Genomic DNA, 18,815 nt, shown 5'->3' on the forward strand with positions numbered 1-18,815 from the left:
TCTTATATATAATAAGTTTCTCTCGTGGATAATTCGAGGCGATGAATAGCAGCAGTTCCCATCCAGTTGCGGTATACACGAAGATAAGGGGATAGAATCCCGGAATAAAGAATAGAATTCCGTTATTTAAGATGTTGTCCTGGGACGACCTTGCGCGACTCGAAACTTGCAGATCCACTTTCCACAAAAATCCACAGCGTCGTTTCGATCTTCGGCGCGGATCTGTAAATGCAATTAAGAAAATTAAGTTGCGATTCTTGATCGTTCGGTTACTTGATACTCGTGTTAATTAATCTACATCTTGGAAAAGTATTTCTCAATTCTACTGCTCGCCTTTCTCATTACTTTTGATTATTAACCAGCAGGTAACGTCGGCGCGAAGCGAAGCAATTGCTCCATTTTTCCATAATGCTCATAGTTATGTGTTTGCCTGCGCGCTTTGACTCGATTGTTCGCGCGAAGAAGGAGGAGGAGCGCGTTGCGTGCGGCTTGGAAAATTGTGCGTGAGCACGCCATCACGCGCACTGTTTGCAGAAATTTGAAGAGGACGAGCAGAAAATGTTATTTATATCCATGCAATCTCTTGAAGATCGAGAGTTGATATATCCAATAATTTTTTAGAATTAAAAATTGGTTATTCTGAGAAACATTGTCTCTTCATGGAACCAATATTTATTTCTATTTCAAAAAAAGAAAATTTATTTCCTCCTGGAGTATTTCTTTTGACATTTTCTTTTCTACATAAATAAAAGAAAAAAAATAGAAATGATTGCTAATATTAATTTACAATATTTATGGCAAAGAGAGACTTGAAATGAGCTTAGAGAGAGCAGCTAAAGAGAGATATTTGATATGGGAGAATGCAAGGAGAGGCATTGTGGCAACGGATGGAGATGTTTTGATTTTGAAATACCGTACACCCCAGAGACGGCCGATCAAAAAGCGCATCGCAACTCCAGACACTTCAATGCGTGGATGAGTAACGACCAAGCCTGTCCACCTATCAGAAGAATCAGTGGGGCCGATATTTTTCACATTTCGCTCGGAGAACAACCGTTAACAACGCGCGTCCATCCGCGGAGAGGATATTTTCGCGAAAATACAATCACGAGTGGAACGGGCTCTGCGAGAAAAATATATCCCCGGATTATGGGCGAAGGAAGGCCTCCTGTTTCCGCCGTGTCAATCGCCCGATTAATTCAAAATGGACGCCAATTAAACTCGATGATCAAAAGTTTAACGGTAACGTTCTATTATAAGCTGGAAGAATTCCAACATGGATGAATATTCCTTATCGATCAGATTCTTTATTTAATATATATCTGAAGAGTGCGTTGCATCCCCTTATTACCGTTAACCGACCCAGAGACCATTCGATTATCCGAAATTATTATCATTATTCTTCATTCAATATTTATCTACATTTAACCTTTTCTTCCTCTCTGATGTTAACTGAATCTTTGGAATATTCCAAGGAAGATTTCAACAATTTTTTAATAATAATTAAACCATTCCTCTTCAAACAAGTCATTAAGTATATTTACACGTGTCTTTGATAAAAGTGTCTTCGCTTGATGACCTCGCTTTCTCGTAGCAATGTGTATCATCAAATTTCGAAGTTTCATCGACTCCTTTAAATCTAAATTTATGAAAAGACACTCATATCTTAAAGGGAGCATTAAAGTCTCCTATTCTCCTATATTTTTCCCAAGCCTAGCCTTGCACAGACGATGACCCGCCGTGCCATTTCCGTGAACATTGTTCGAAACCGACGAACCGTGGTGAGAGAAGAAAAGAGGACCGCAGGAGGTCGTCCCTAAATACCTGAATTTCCACTTCCTCCGTTTAACGCCGCATACTTGAATTTCTATTAGTTTCTTCTTCTCTAATTACAGAATTATAACAAATGAATCTTATATCTAACAAATTGGATATAGATTGTTTTTCAATTGAGGAGTTATTTAATTAGTTGATTAGATATGTATTATGAATAGATATGTATAATTGTTTTATGATAGAACTTTTGAAGAATTGAAGTTTCTACAAGTAATTCCATTCCAATATCTAATTTAAACGTAATTTGTCTCTGAGAATTGATCTATATCAATCTTGATATAGATTGTTCTTCAATTGAGAGGTTATTTAATTAATTAATTCGTGAATAGATATAATTGTATAATTGTTTTATGATAGAACTTTTGAAAAATTGAAGTTTCTACAAGTAATTCCATTCTAATATCTAATTTAAATGTAATTCATCTCTGAGAATTGACCAGTCTCAAGATAGATTGTTCTTCAATTGAGAGATTATTTAATTAGTTAATTGTGTGGATATTATTTCTTCATGATACAAGAGGCTAAACAATTCAAGTTTCTACAAGTAATTCCAATTTAAATTCATCTCTGAGAATTGACCAATCTCAATATAGATTGTTCTTCAATTGAGAGCTTTTATTTAATTGTTGAATAGATATGTATAATTATTATATTATTATTTCTTTATGATAGAACTTTTGAAGAATTGAAGTTTCTACAAGTAATTCCATTCCAATATCTAATTTAAATGTAATTCATCTCTGAGAATTGACTAATCTCAATATAGATTGTTCTTCAATTGAGAGGTTATTTAATTAGTTAATTGTGTGGATATTATTTCTTCATGATACAAGAGGCTTTACTTATTAAACAATTCAAGTTTCTACAAGTAATTCCAATTTAAATTCATTTCTGAGAATTGACCAATCTCAAAAAAACAGTTTATACATTTTCAATGTTCAATAATTTTAATGAATCTCTTCAGAGACTTTTTCCAAAGAACATAACTCTTTTTTTTCCCAAGTGCAAAGATTATACAATTCAATTATTTGTGATCACCTTCGAGGAATCGATCCATTGGCAAATTATATTGTTGGCGCTCTCTAGATCGTATCTCGAAAAACCTGATATCTGTTTGGAGTGGTGAATAATGGGCGCAAAAAGCGCGGTGGAGCAAGTTCGATGAAAATGTAACGAGATTCTCGAACGTAATCCCATTAAATTCGCGGGGCGAAGGGGTTTCGTTAATCAAGTTTCTCGTACGCGTGCCGACCGGGAAGACAAATTGAAGCGAAAAACCCGAGTTTCATTACTCGTTTCAATGCGTCGTCGTAGAGGTGGGGAAAAACGTCGTTAACTCGCCTGTCGATTTTATTTCGACTCGTGCGGAACGAAACGTAAGGAAGTAGACTTGCCATTCCAACAAAAACCATCCACATCTATTACAATTAATAAAATTTTTGAAGCGAAAATGATTAAAGATTCGCCTTTCGAATCAATCAATAAATAAGTCATCCCTATTTTATTTTATTTTTAATAGAAATAATATATACATATAAGTTCCTAATATTTGTATCAATTAATGAATTATTCTATCCCTATCAATTAAGTTATCCCTATTTTATAGAAATAATATACAATTCCCTAATATTTGTATCAATTAATGAATTATTCTATCCCTATCAATTAATAAATAAGTCATCCCTATTTTATAGAAATAATATACAATTCCCTAACATTTGTATCAATTAATGAATTATTCTATCCCTATCAATTAAATCATCCCTATTTTATAGAAATAATATACAATTCCCTAATATTTGTATCAATTAATGAATTATTCTATCCCTATCAATTAATAAATAAGTCATCCCTATTTTATAGAAATAATATACAATTCCCTAATATTTGTATCAATTAATGAATTATTCTATCCCTATCAATTAAGTCATCCCTATTTTTATTTTATTTTTAATATAAATAATATACACAATTCCCTAACATTTGTATCAATTAATGAATTATTCTATCCCTATCAATTAATAAATAAGTCATCCCTATTTTTATTTTATTTTTAATAGAAATAATATATATACATACAATTCTCTAACATTTGTATCAATTAATGAATTATTCTATCCCTATCAATTAATAAATAAGTCATCCCTATTTTTATTTTATTTTTAATAGAAATAATATATACATACAATTCCCTAACATTTGTATCAATTAATGAATTATTCTATCCCTATCAATTAAGTCATCCCTATTTTTATTTTATTTTTAATAGAAATAATATATACATACAATTCCCTAACATTTGTATCAATTAATGAATTATTCTATCCCTATCAATTAAGTCATCCCTATTTTTATTTTATTTCTAATAGAAATAATATATACATACAATTCCCTAACATTTATATCAATTAATGAATTATTCTATCCCCAAAGAATTTGACTCTCTCTCTTTGTATTAAAATCAATGATATTTTAGCAAAGTTCAAAGTCTTGTTACATTCAATGAAAAAAAGGAACGAATACATAAAAACATATTTAAATTTTATGAAAAGTGTTACCAATAAACGTTTCTAAGATATTTAGAAGAAGATTGCAGGCCGTTTCGAGTATCGATACGACTTTTAAATGTGTCTCTTATGGACAATTTCTTCTTCAATCGCGTTAAAGTTTTTTATTATACGCTCGAATAATTATCACGTGTCGTACACGTAAGTTGGTCAAGTGATTTTCTGATCTTCCTTCGTCGGTTCACAAGTGACGAGAAGATAATAAGACGAGAAAAAGCAAGACAAGAGTCTCGCGTTCCAAGCTAATTAGTATCTTCCGTTCATTTTGCACGTCGACGGAACGCGGCCGCGATGGAAAACGAGCAGGGTTTCGCCATTTCTAACGTTATTAGCGCACGCACATTGCGAACAAGTACAAGTATACCCTCCCTCCCCCTATGCAACACGCGAGAGATCGCGCCCAAGTTAATTGCCACTCCCTTTTCTCAAATTACTTCGCTTCCACAACATTCCTATCAAGGACGGAGGAAAAAATCGTACGATTATTCTCGCCGAGGAATTAATTAAAATTAAACCCGTAGCTGGGAATACATATTTAACAGCGTAGAATTCTATTTACACGGATTTATCCGGGGGATAAATACATCTAATTATCAACTATCGATGGGTTTTACATTTCTTCTAAAATGTTTAATGAATTTGTATCCGTTTTAAATTCAAGATCAGTAGTAAGATGTACGATTATTAATCCTGATATTGTTGAAAAGAAATAACTAAGAGAAGAATAATTGTAAAATATCTTCGATACTGTTATTTCGATCAACATCTACATTCTTTAAAGTCATCTACTCTTGGGTTAAAGGAATATTGAACGGTAGTTGCAAAAGTATCGATGGTTATTTTCTCCTAACAACTTGGAATTACATATTAGATAAAAGAATTTCAACCGTTTAAATAAACACTTTACAGATGAATAAATTCTTCAGAGCGGTATTCGAAACGGTTTTGTGAAATAATAAAAAGTATTTGTAAAATGTTTCCACTTCTTCTATCTTCTAAATGAATATTAATAAACGATAAAAGATTTAATACACTAATATAAAATTCGAAAAGACGAAGTTTCACGTATTCGTAGAACACGTGGAAAAATAAACACCATTTGAAAACGACGGAGGACAGTACTCTCGGCAGTCAAGGTCACTTGAAGGTCGCGAAGAGCTGCCTCTTCAAGGCCGTGTCGTTGACCCTCTCCCCTCCCTCGAGTTATATATATATAATAAACCGTTCTACAGGTGGATTTCAAAACTCTTTACTCATTTTTAAAAATTTCTTTCGTTCATCGTAATTATGCAAATAATGCATAAACCGTGATCAAAAAAAAATACGTGCTCGATACGTATCGCATCACTGCGGATCACCAACAGTTTCCGCATTCAATTTCGTCACGGATTTCGCGCCGAAGATATTCCCATATATTCGTCTAATTCCTGGACAATTTTGCTAATTAAGCTAATCTCGAGGAGAAGCGTGAAGACTATCCTAACCGATTTCGATCAATTAAATTTATTAGAAATATTTGCGAAAAGACGAAGGAAGATCTTTGTTTCTTCAACGATTGACCAACTTTGCTAACTTTGCTTTGAAAATTACGTATAAAGATGAGTTGTAATTCTTATGATTAAACTTTATACTCGAGTTCGATCATTTTTGATCATCGATCGCGTTTACACGCGAGAAAGGATACGTAAAAATTTCTCGGTCAATACGTTAATTCAACAAAGGATCGAGGATGAATCAATGAACGAAAGTATATGTCCAACATCCTATTCTCGACGCAGCTGAAACGAGAAAGAGAGAGAGAAAAGAAAAAACTACTCGAGAAAGTACTTATTCAAACGTATCCCTGTCCTTAAGAAACGCGAGTCTATTTGAGGACAGAGTTAATCTCGAGGGTTATTTTTCGCTAAACGGACATCGCATGGGGGACGGTAATTTCCGAGAAAATTCCGCTCTCGGAAGGGCGACTAGCGCGAGTTTCACTTCTCGAGTGGGGGAGGGAGTCGCACACAGCCAGACCGTAACCGAAGTAGCCAACCGATTAACGACGATCGTTAATCAGTCATCCGTGTTTCTTTCTCCTATCCGGCGAACAAACGCGAAACGATGTTCCACCCGTCCACTTGTGGGTGTCGTGGATGTCGTATTCGCAGAAAACCGCGGCAGGAATGGCCGCAAATGGCAAACCTTGCAAACGTGGCCGGGAGGGAGGGCCGAGGAGGAGAAGGGATCATAAATCTGTATAATTGACAGATCCCGCGGAAAATGTTCATGCCCCATAGATACTCGAACAGATAGCCTGCTAATAACACCGCGAGGTATACACGAACATATATAATGGTGGAAAAAAAAAAAAAAAAAAAAAAAGGGAAAAAAAAATCATACACGCCAACTTTGTATAATGTAAAATCGGATAGGACGAGGACGGCGCTTTGGGTTTCGCTTAACAAAGTGCTACTACCCTCGAGACGAGGATCTTCTTCTTCCTCCTCCTCCTCCTCGAGACGTCTTCCTCGATCCTGACGATCTCTTACTTCTCCTTGGTATGATATATCATATATCCTATAAACTAATCGTCCTATCCCGTTTAATTTCGAAAGCGTTTTTCAACTGATTGATAAATAATTAAATTCAGTATTCGATACATTTCATCAATTACGCGAATAAATCAAACTCTATATGCTTATACGTGCAGTTATGAATTATATCCACTATATGCTTTGTAAACGAATGAAATTAACGGGATATGGTACGAATATTGTTCGAATGATAATTTAATTTCGGATAAAAAATTTAATAATCGAAGGAAGAAAGGCCAAATTTTTGTTACGCTACGTTGTAAGAAAAGAATCGCTCTGAAATTACGTTTCTATCCATTAGCGGGACTCGAGAATCCTGTATACGCGCACGCATAATTTTCCACGCGACTTGTTCCCTCCTTCTTTACGGCGCTAAACCTTCTCTCGCGGTTATCCAGCTAAGAAAGGGTAATAATTTAATTCAAGATCGAATATAAACCCGTCCAAGGGAATAGAGGATGCGGTCATTGCCTCGTTTCAGCGAATTTTATTTGTCAAGAGTTTGTGTAAGAGTTGTTGGAAGCGAGTTCAAAAAGCGTGGATTTGTAGGCGGAAAGCAGCGTGTTAAAACCATAGAATAGGCTGTGATAGTTAATACACCGACTTGCATGCGAAGTTAAAAGGTTTCAAAGTGCTTGGCTAATCAACTTTTTCCCGTATAACATAACGCATAAATAACATGAACATGCGAGCTTGGTTATTTGCTATAATATTTTCAATAAGCGCAGAGAAATCTAATTTGAGAATTGAGAATTATTAGAATATATTGTTAAGAATATACTAAAAATCCACAGAAAACAAATCAATTATTTTATAACAATTTTATTACACAATATCAGATGATACGAATAAAGGTATTCTGGAATCTTAGGTATTTTTGAATTCCTAACCTTAATGTTAGTGATACATATATATATGCACGATCCTCTACATAAAAGCATGCACAAAAGTATACATAAGTACTTACTTATTTTACATAGAAGCGATCCGTCTTGTTGGTCACCACTCATGTGGGCTGCATGCAGAGGGCTCGTCGACAAGGATCAGAAACTCAGCATGATACTTGGGATGAAGGATTAGTACTTTGGATGCTGCTTCTCCGAACTACTTTACCTGTACGATACACATACAAACTTTACTATTAACGGACGAATAATTACACGCTCGAACATTTTTTCCCTTCTCTTTGTCTTACAAAGAGATCCGAATCGCTAATGAATACCATTGTCACTAAATATTGTCACTGATATTAAATATTACAAAAGGTTCGTACGTCTCTTTTTTCTTATGAATACTCTTTAACAATATTTTCTATTAGAATAGAAAATTATTCATAATTATTGTGATTTATTGTTAAAAGAAAACTCTCATGATTTTTTTTAAAAAAGTAACGAATTAATATCAAATTAAAAGAAAAAAACTTAAAACATTTTTTATATTAATGTTATTAATTGTTATTAATCTTCTAAATATATTTTTAATCTGACATTAATTCGTTGCTCTTTGAAAAAATCAGAACATAACCTGTTTCATTTATGACAATGATATGCTATTATATTATAATTTCATTTTTGCACATTAAAAATATAAAATAATATTATCACTTACACTCTCCAACAAACAAAGTAATTGTAATTTTCTCGATATAATAAGAAATATTTATAAAATAAGAAATATTTTGTCGATGGTAATAATAGCGGTATCGTATATATATCGAACAAAATTATACTGGAAAAAACTGGCTTAGATGAAAGTGTTGAGAACGAAAGAAGAATTATCGCGAAAATTATAACCTAAAGCACAGCAGTTTAACAAAATGATTATAATAACCAACATTGATAACTAAATTATGCCGAAATCGAAACATTTGTATCGAGAAAATTTGTCGTAAACGAAACGAAGAATCAATTAACACATGTGGTTCGTTTTAACCAAACTTCGAATTGGACGTTTTCACGAGAATTTCACGATATTTTCACTAATAATTCGTAGTCAAAGCATTGATTCACTGGTTACAGGAGGATTTATTACCGAAAAATTGCAAATTATTCGCGATTGAAACTGATCTATTAAAAACGTACAAGCACTTTGAAGAAACGCAATAGTTCGTTCAAATCGAACGCCATATTGGATATTTTCGTAATCGTAACTGAACAGGCAGCGTCTGAAGTTTGCTGCGCGTACCTTTGACGAGTAGCCATGTTCAAGTCGTTCGCTAGGAAACGTAATTTTTCTCGTGACGAGCAGTGAGACGGGACGGAAGACGGGATAATTATTGGATATTTGACGCCGAGCATTGGAATATTTACGGGAAAAGCAGGTATTATCACGATTATAGTTTTCCTCTTTCTACGAGGAATATATTTTTAGTATAGTGTATCTTAGTTAAGTGCGAAATCAATCGTGAAAAGTAACAAGTAACTTTAGCGTGTGTGTGAGTACGTAATACGTAAAGTGTGAGAAATTTGAATAAAATGGAAAGGTGAGAAATTCTAGAATTATTATCTTCCAAATAGACTATTATATTTTAAGATTGAATTAAATTTATGAAGAAAATCGAAAGATTTTTACTTATAATATAGTAATATTGTTACCTTTGTATCCAAATCTATTCCACATTTAACGTCTAATAACCTAAAATTGTAAAAGCTAATAAGCACAAACACCGATGAGTCGAATGTGTGTAAGTGTAAACTGTAGTCATCAAAATTTGTATACGCGATTATTATTCGATTGTTTTTCTTCGTTGTATCGAGTAATAGAAACGAAGCAAAGTACGATTGACGGTCGAACACGTGAGATTGAAAAAGTATTACGTTATCATGTCGCCATATAAATCGCGTGTTATGAAGATACCTATGATAAGATACGATAAAAAATCGCGAAATTCATCTTTCTCGATTCTCTCGTTCACTTTTTACCTTTAATTTACCGTAACGAGCTATCTTCTTTGACCAGTAACGAGAACTGTATTATCATTTGCAATTTTAATGTCACGAGTACATAATATATACGCAACCGCTCGAACCTGTGCAATTTATGCGTCGTTGTTCGCGTTTCCAGCTTCAATTTCATTATGTCGACCGTCGTTTCGTGTTGCCTCAATTAACGCGGATCGTTACGTGTTCCAACCGCTTTATACAAACTGTTTTACCGGTCGAACAGCATTCGATAGTGACCGTTATTGAAGCGACTTTAATCGATTTATCGAGGCCAACGAAATCAAATGTTCGATATTTCCTGATTCTATTCCACGTTGAAATTGATTTCGTGATAAATTTTTCTCTTAATCCATCAATTTTTTATATATAATTTATAAATATTTTTTAAAATCAAAGTTTGTTCAATATCTTTTTCGTCGATATACATAACCTCTTAAATTAACCTTTTGATTTCAAACGATGGTCTGATTGTCACGTCAATTATGCAAAACTACGTATACTCGTGGTAGATAGAAATAGAAAGTATGAGTAGAAATACCAGATCACTCTCTGTACTACCAATTAAAAAAATCATAACCATATAAAAAATAATTAAATCAAAGAATTTGTTAATTTGCTCTCGTAATACAAATTCAAATAACATACCATTGTTCCACTCCATTGTTTTCAGTTAATTACAGACAACTAATTAGAATTCAAATATTTAACAAATTTTGCAAGTCAAATTGATCTATCTACGAATTTTTCATTCAAGTAGAAGCATAATTGATAAAGTGGCTGTCAAACAATTTCATAGACACGTTTCATTTTCAATTTAAAAGATTCATTCGGCACAAAATTCCACTTGATTATTATTAAATGAATTTAATGGGCGTACACGGTGTAAAACGACCTTGATCCTCGCGCGGAACATTCTTCGAAACGATTCGATCCGTTGAACGGGGAAAAATTTTACGAGATATTCAACGACGAGTTCGAGGAAGATGGTTAACCTTCCGGTTTCTAAGGCGGTGAGCCATAGAGGAAACATTAGCCGGCCGTTGATACGATACAGAAATCCGCAATTATTAATATCAACGAAGCTTTGCTTTAGCGTCGCATTAGCCTGGAATTTCGCTGTTAATCCAAGGGAAAATGATGATCGAATTACCGTACACAACCGATAACCGTGCGTCCATTTTCTGTTACACATTTATTGCATATTTACGACGAGGATAATAAATTGTACATCATCAGGCGAAATGGGTTGCGAATGTATTACGTAATTATCGAGAATAATTCGAGAATAATCCCTCGAGAAGCTTCTTGGATGCAAAGATGAAACGATAGGGAAAAAAAGGAGATCTTTCGAGTGTTGTAATATCGAGAAATCATAAAATTAGCTTTGCGTTACGCAAATAATGCGCAAGGATGAATTTATGTGTACGCGGAACTCGTGGCGATTAGGATAACGATTTTTATTTGCTTTCTTTCGGTGGAGAAAGGAAGGTATTTATTAGTGGAAGGTAAATTATATATTTTTGAGATGAAGTTATCATTTATTTTTACCTATAAATACAACTTTTCTCGATCGTCTACGAGAGGAAGGAATTTTAATTTCGATCAATGGTATCGAAGATTGTAGAACAATAAACAAATAAAGATCCAATTATTGGAAACAAATTCCTTATCAATACGAAATATTAATTATTCGTATTAAATGATTTAGATACAAAATAGACTATTTCGACAAATATAATTAAAGACAAGAATATTTATTCAAGATACAAATTACAATAAAAAAAAAAGAAATTATACTAGTTTTAATCCAACCTGAACCTGGAAGCAATAAGCAATCCGACCAAGATTTGGAATCATAATATCCGATGAAATTACCCTCTAAACTCGATTACTGCGAAACTCGTAACGATAATAAACTTTTTATTCCTTTTCCAGAATATCAATCCTCTCTAGAAATATCTTATTAATAACTATTTAAAAAAAAAAATTCAAGACTCTTCCGTGAGAAATCGTCGATATAACACCCTTCCAAAAGCGAAACCACGACTGCAACCAACGAAACCAGAATACATAATCTTTCGAAATTAATCGGAAGAAGCTTCGCAAGTGACATTATCCTCACCCAGGACAAGACAGATATATCACTCTGCCTATTATAATGTATATATATATCACATATTCCCCTCTTGAAATTAATCGGAGAGGAGATCGAGCTACTTTCGAGCGCGGAATAACTCGAAATTAATCGGACGTGACCGAGGCTCTCCCCTCAAAGAGAGAGAGAGAGATAGAGATAGGGCGCAGAAGACACGAGTTGAAACTCGTTCGTTCGTTATCTTTCGATCCTCGCAAAAAACGTGCATCACGCGTAGAGTAATATCTCGGTAGGTGGTTACCTACTATTGCGACCTAATCGAAGGCTTGGTGGACAAAACGATCAGCAAAGGCGTATCCAGTCTTCCCATCTCTCTCTCTCTCTCTCTCTATCTCGTTATGTGGAACGACGTTGAGACGTGATACAGTTACGTTAACGCGAACATCCTTGCGGATTCTTCTTCGAGAGAACGGGTCGATCGCTTTATTAAGGGGTTATTAAAGAAACGAGATCCTGCTCGAGTTTTGAGAATTCCAATCGACTTTTTTTTTTCTTGGAGAGATTTAAGATTCGTAGATTTCTTTTTCCTCTTGGAAAAAGAAAGAGATGTTTCTTTTTTTGAATTTATCTGGATTGCTCAATGAATTAATTTTAAATAGCTGCAGTATGTTGACTGTACAAAGGTAGCATAATAAATTGTCTTTTAATTGAAGAATTGTATGAATGAATTAATGAAATAATAACTGTCTCTGAATTATTAAATTGAATTTAAATTTTTAGTTAAAATTCTGAAATTTAATTATGGGACGATAGAGACCCTATAGAATTTAATTTAATTTTTGAGTTTATTTATAATTTTAGTAAATAAATTTGAGGTTTACATAAAATTTAATTTTGATATAAAGATATATTTTTTGAATTATAAATTATAATTAAAAGAATAAATTACTTTAGGGATAACAGCGTAATATCTTTTGATAGACCATATAGATAAAGATAGTTTGCGACCTCGATGTTGAATTAAGATGAAAATTAGACGCGGTAGTTTAAGTTTTTAAGTCTGTTCGACTTTTAAAATCTTACATGATTTGAGTTCAAATCGATGTAAGTCAGATTGGTTTCTATCTATGATAAAAAATAAATTAATTGTACGAAAGGACTTTAATTTGTAAATTATTTATAATAGTATATGTATATAATAAATAAATTTTAATTATTTTAAGCGCATTAAATTTAGGATTTAATTATATTAATTTTTAAATTAATTTATTTCAATTACTTCTCTATTCGCCATTTCTTTGCTTCGAAAATTTATGTAATAAGATAAATTCAAAATGAGATTTATTCAATTTGGCGAGTTGAATAATGATTTAATCATCTTGGTTTTACAATTGTAATGATTATTGTGCGTTTCAGTTAAGAGATAAATAATCGCATAAAGGGAGACTCGGCTGGTTACACGATCAAAGGGGAGTCAGACTCCTGTGGAGCAGCAAAGGAGGTAGATTTGTTCCTACTATTCATCGTATTTTTAATTCATCCAGCCAAGATTGTGCTTTTAATAATAATAATTACGATATCATGATATAACGATCGATAAAGAATAAATTTGGAAAGAAGAATTCTTTCAATCCAATTCGATTAATATATATTTTTCAGAATTTAAGAGAAATCTTTGTGTAATGGAAAATAAAAGGGATTTATTTATCTCTCGATTACAGGATACGCGAAATTAACATAAATGATTACGGAAGATGCTCCCAGAGTTACGCGAGTGAAGTTTGCATGCGAGCCAGTCGTAATCGCTTTTGAAATTGTGGATGTGATCTGGAATTAATTCTTGGAGGAAGCGTGTGTCGAGGAGAGGATACTCCGGACCAATTACCAACACTTCAAAGAGCATTTTGCCGTGAGCGTTCCTCCTGAGAAACGCGAGATTTAGAATCGTTTGCGATATAAAACAATCGTTTATCAATCTCGACCCATAAAATTCACCATATCACATTTAATTAAATATAATTCCTGGCAATTCCATTAAAGAAAATCGGATCGAGATTAATTATCTCCAATACAAAATTTATTTAATTTAGAAAATCATGCTACCTGGAATAAAAATCCTTCTATTTTTCCCCTCTTACGAATCCTTTCTTTCTTTCTTCGAAATTATAAATCTCGATTACAACAAATCCTCCTCCCCTTATTTCCTTCACTGTTCCATCACTGTCAAGGACGTGTCGTGGCTCGCGTTCAAGGTCGACATTCAATCGGAAACTTTCGAAACCGATGTTTAATGCACCGTGAATGCAACCGTGGTCGATCTTTATCCATTCGAGAGAGAGAGAAAAAAAGAAAAGAAACATGGGGCCAGACCGAATTCCACTGATCTAATTCGATCGACCCGATCCTCGATCTTCTTGAACGCGGCCGCATTCCGCTTTCGCGGTCCCCTTTTTGCGGTCGAAACGGGGAGGGGAGGAGAGATATACATCGACGACAAATTTGCGGAGGAGAGGCGGCGGCCACGAGGCGTGAAGAGATGCCTTACGTGAAATACCGTGAAGCAATTGGACGGTGAAAAAAGGGGGAAAGAGGAGGAGGAAGGCTAAAAACAAACGTTCCAGAGATACGAAGAAGATTTATCTCAGATAGGGAGCGTGAAATTTACCAATTTACCTTTCCGCGATTTTCAACCGAGAAGTCATCCTCCACGCCGTGATCATCGTTGATCATCCCCTCCCTTCTCCCCTTTTGGTTAGCTTTTTCCCGCCCTCTTCTTGCTTCTCTTCACCATTTTCCACAATGAGGATGGGAATTTCTTCAGTTTCTGCGAATTCTTCTTCTCCATCCCTATGAACATTTTTATTCATACTCCATCTCTCTCTCTCTCTCTCTCTCTCTCTCTCTCTCTCTCTTTCTCTCTCTCTCTCTCTCTCTCTCTTTCGAACGAACGAACGAATGAACGAACGAACGAGCGATTATATAAAATTTAAAAGATTAATTTTATGAAATGGATCGATTACACCTTCACTCGATCGAAAATTGCATGTACACAATGTTGATGGAATGGTAAAATTGAAAAAGTGTTAAAATAAAATGGAGTGACGGGTACAAGCAACAATTGAATCGCGCCAAATGCTCGCTCATTAGTCTACCGTGGATCGGGGGAACCGGTGTTTAACCGACTGGTTTGATCTTGATTCACGAAGCTCTCGGAAAGATTCTCGAACGGAGACACAGAGAACGGTACATCCTGCCCACGATGCTCGTCGCGGAGGTGACGACGAATAGATCGAAACACGAACGCCGGGTCGCAACCGCGCGAATCGAGCACGATCTGCCTAGGTCTAGGATCTACAGCCCTCCACCGCAACGAGTGATTAATTAAGCGTCAGCGGTTCGTTCTTCCATACAGTCGATCCCAAAAGTTTCCATTTTTTTTTCCTCAAGAGAATTATAAATGTTTTTTTTTTTTTGAAAATGAAAATTTATCTACGTAAGGTATATATATGATATAGTACGATATAGTATATTGATCGTAACGTGCGATTATTTGAGAAAAAATAGCGTTCGTTTCTAAGGGAAATTTTTGTGGCTGACTGTATGCACTACATAGAATGTTCTTGCGGCTAAACATCGTGGCGAGAGATAATCGGCGCCCACGCGTTTCCTATCGAAACAACGATGGTGGAGCGAAACTTCATCCCCTCTTCTTCTATTTTTTTTTTTAAAGAGAGAGAGAGAGAGGGGAGAGTGGGAATAAGCAGCGATAGAATTTTAATAGCACGCATGAAATTGATTCTTATCGGAGTTTTTTTTTCTTTCTTTTTATGGAAAAGCATCCCATTAAAACCGTTGTTGCAACTTCTCTATTAATAGTTAACGTTGATATTAATATTAATGATTCGAGCGTAATAATCGGCAGCAACGAGTGTTATAGCACACCTGTTATTATATGCGTGGGGGCAAATTAGCTTTGCCGTGAAAACTTGTTATTAAGTTTTGAGAATCAGAGGGGGATGTAAAAAATTGTTCCTTTCGTTTCCTTTCTTTCGTTTCATCGGGCTAAAATATTGAACGGAATATTGTGATCGCTCGAAACACGGTGTTAACAATTTCCTGACGATATTTCAAGTTAACCTCGTTTTCCCGTTAAGTGGTCTAACACGGCGGAGGCGTATTTGCATCCTCGTCCTCATATCCTGTTCTTTTTCTTCTTCTTCTTCTTCTTCTTCTTATCCTTCGAATATGTTTTATAACTGTTGGTGCACAGGTGATTCTTCGTAAATCCTGGTTGCACGCGCGTGGACCCCAAATAACGAGAGTCTTTATTTATTCGATCGAGCTTTCCTTCGAAACTTCGATTTAAAAAATTCGATCCTTTCGCTTCTTGCTACATTATTATACCCCTATCTCCGGGACATTAACCACGGTAAACGTATTTTTCAGATCCCGGTAATCTTCCAGCGCAGGAAATCTCGAGGAGGAGGAGGAGGAAACGATGTTGCATTTCTTGTTTCTTCTCACTTCGCTTCTTCTTTTATTCCTGGATCGAAATGGGTTCTCAATCGGTGTTAAAGTAATCGTTTGAGAACCACTTCTTCTACTCCTAGCGAAATGTCTTTTAAAAACTTGTAGAAATATTAATTATCCCTTATTATACAAAATTACATTGCAATTAATTATCCTTATAACTCCAATCTGTTTTAATCATTACATCGACCACGCTTGTTCATCACGCTTGGAAATCGATGAAAACGGAATTTTCCCTCCGATCTTGAATAAAATATGGAGAGGAGAGAAGGGATAAAAGGGAAAAATCAACTTCGAGAAAGAAATTAATTAACCATAAACCGTGGCTCCGAGTCGAGTATGCAAATCACGAGGCGAGGCACGTCATATAACAACGTATTATATCAACCGATACGTCGAATACATATTGCTGAATATTGTGACATAATTTTTACCACCGAATATTAACATTCCTCCGATAAGACGAGATGATGGAGGCAAAACGCACGGAGGCGGAAGCCTCGATCAAATACGAAAACGAATAAATTCTAATCTCTGGCGAGATCTTATTAGCGGGTACCGTTGCCAAGGAAATCGGTAGAAAATGCGCGACCGGGCTTAAGGTCGTTTACACCGAGAGTCAAAGGAGGGAAGATAGTTGAAAGACGCTTAAAAGCTCGATCGAAATTATTTCATATTCAATTCTTTTCTAATTCTTCTTCTACGAGAAAAAATTGAGATTTCGAGATTGGAAGGAAAATCGAGGAGAGGAAGATTATTTAAAAATGAAAGTTGAAAGACGCTTAAAAGCTCGATCGAATTTATTTCATATTCAATCTTTCTAATTCTTCTTCTACGAGTCGAGAGAAAAAGAAGAGGAACAGTCGAGATTTCGAGATTTCGAGGGAAAATCGAAGACGCTTAAAAGCTCGATCGAAATTACTTCATATACAATCTTTCTAATTCTTTTTCTACGAGTCGAGAGAAAAAGAAGAGGAACAGTCGAGATTTCGAGGGAGAATCGAGGAGAGAGAGGTTATTTAAAAATGAAAGTTGAAAGACGTTTAAAAGCTCGATCGAATTTATTTCATATTCAATCTTTCTAATTCTTCTTCTACGAGTCGAGAGAAAAAGAAGAGGAAGTCGAGATTTCGAGATTTCGAGGGAAAATCGAAGACGCTTAAAAGCTCGATCGAAATTACTTCATATCCAATCTTTCTAATTCTTCTTCTACGAGAAAAAGAAGAGGAACAGTCGAGATTTCGAGATTTCGAGAGGGAAAATCGAGGAGAGAGAGGTTATTTAAAAATGAAAGTTGAAAGACGCTTAAAAGCTCGATCGAATTTATTTCATATTCAATCTTTCTAATTCTTCTTCTACGAGAAAAAGAAGAGATTTCGAGATTGGAGGATTGGAAAATCGAGGAGAGAGAGGTTATTTAAAAACGTGAAAAAGGTAGCGGTTCGAAAGAAGGAGTTGGAAACCGCAAGGGCGTGCGACCTCGCCGCCAAATTATTCAGATCGTCGACGCGATTACGAAACAATCGACCGCCGACTCTCTTTCCGTGCGAAACTTGTCGATTTCTTTTATAACTTTCTTTCTGAAAGGGGAAAAGGAGTAAATTCGAAATGGATAAATGGTAAATAAATGGTAGAAATATTGCCTGACCCTCTCCTTCTATATATGTTAAATTCGATTGCAGGGTAATTTTTGGATAGTTGGATGGTTGGGAGTTGTTTGAGAAGGGGAGGGGAAGCGTGAGAGGCGGAGGAGGAGAGGTTGCAGGATGGGGAACAATGGAAGGGGAGAAGGTTCTCATAGCTCAGGTGCCACGGTCAGAGCAATTAGCATTCTAATATACATCTTGAACTTCATTAGCTGCGCGTTCCTTCCAACTTTTTACCATCTTCTTAAGAATCTTCTCGCGAATCTTCTCTTTTTTCCATCGAGTTTGATCAATTTTAGTATCTTTTTTTTCTTTGGAGAATTATTCTCTTCTTTTGTATCAATAATAATTTCTAAAGAATTTATTCAATGGAAAACTTTATTAAAAAATTATATAATTCGTTTGATCCTCTTCTTTTGCATCAATAATAATTTCTAAGGAATTTATTCAATGGAAAACTTTATTAAAAAAATTATATAATTCGTTTAATCCTCTTCTTTTATATCTTTTGTAATTTCTAAAGAATTTATTCAATGGAAAACTTTATTAGAAAATTATATAATTCGTTTGATCCTCTTCTTTTGTATCTTTTGTAATTTCTAAAGAATTTATTCAATGGATAA

At 34.7% G+C, this 18,815-nt stretch overlaps 2 long non-coding RNA genes across 4 annotated transcripts; one reads left to right on the top strand and one right to left on the bottom strand.

Moving 5' to 3' along the window:
* Positions 1 to 7: 7 nt before the first annotated feature.
* On the bottom strand, positions 8 to 12,789 carry LOC113218660. Of its 2 annotated transcripts, none has more exons than XR_003304405.1 (3): positions 9,574 to 12,789; positions 7,947 to 8,092; positions 8 to 222 (listed from the first exon to the last, which is right to left on the bottom strand). It is a non-coding gene; the product is annotated as an uncharacterized LOC113218660 (long non-coding RNA). The 2 variants fall into 2 exon arrangements; XR_003304404.1 differs by lacking the exon at positions 9,574 to 12,789 and adding an exon at positions 8,588 to 9,094.
* LOC102654788 lies at positions 9,173 to 18,485 on the top strand. Of its 2 annotated transcripts, XR_003304403.1 has the most exons (4): positions 9,173 to 9,299; positions 13,433 to 13,517; positions 13,738 to 13,925; positions 16,463 to 18,485. It is a non-coding gene; the product is annotated as an uncharacterized LOC102654788 (long non-coding RNA). The 2 variants fall into 2 exon arrangements; XR_003304402.1 differs by lacking the exon at positions 16,463 to 18,485 and having other exon boundaries at positions 9,174 to 9,299; positions 13,738 to 14,922.
* The last annotated feature ends 330 nt before the right edge of the window (positions 18,486 to 18,815 follow it).

The sequence above is a fragment of the Apis mellifera genome, linkage group LG3 (genome assembly GCF_003254395.2).
Source record: "Apis mellifera strain DH4 linkage group LG3, Amel_HAv3.1, whole genome shotgun sequence".
Taxonomy (NCBI): Eukaryota; Metazoa; Arthropoda; class Insecta; order Hymenoptera; family Apidae; genus Apis; species Apis mellifera.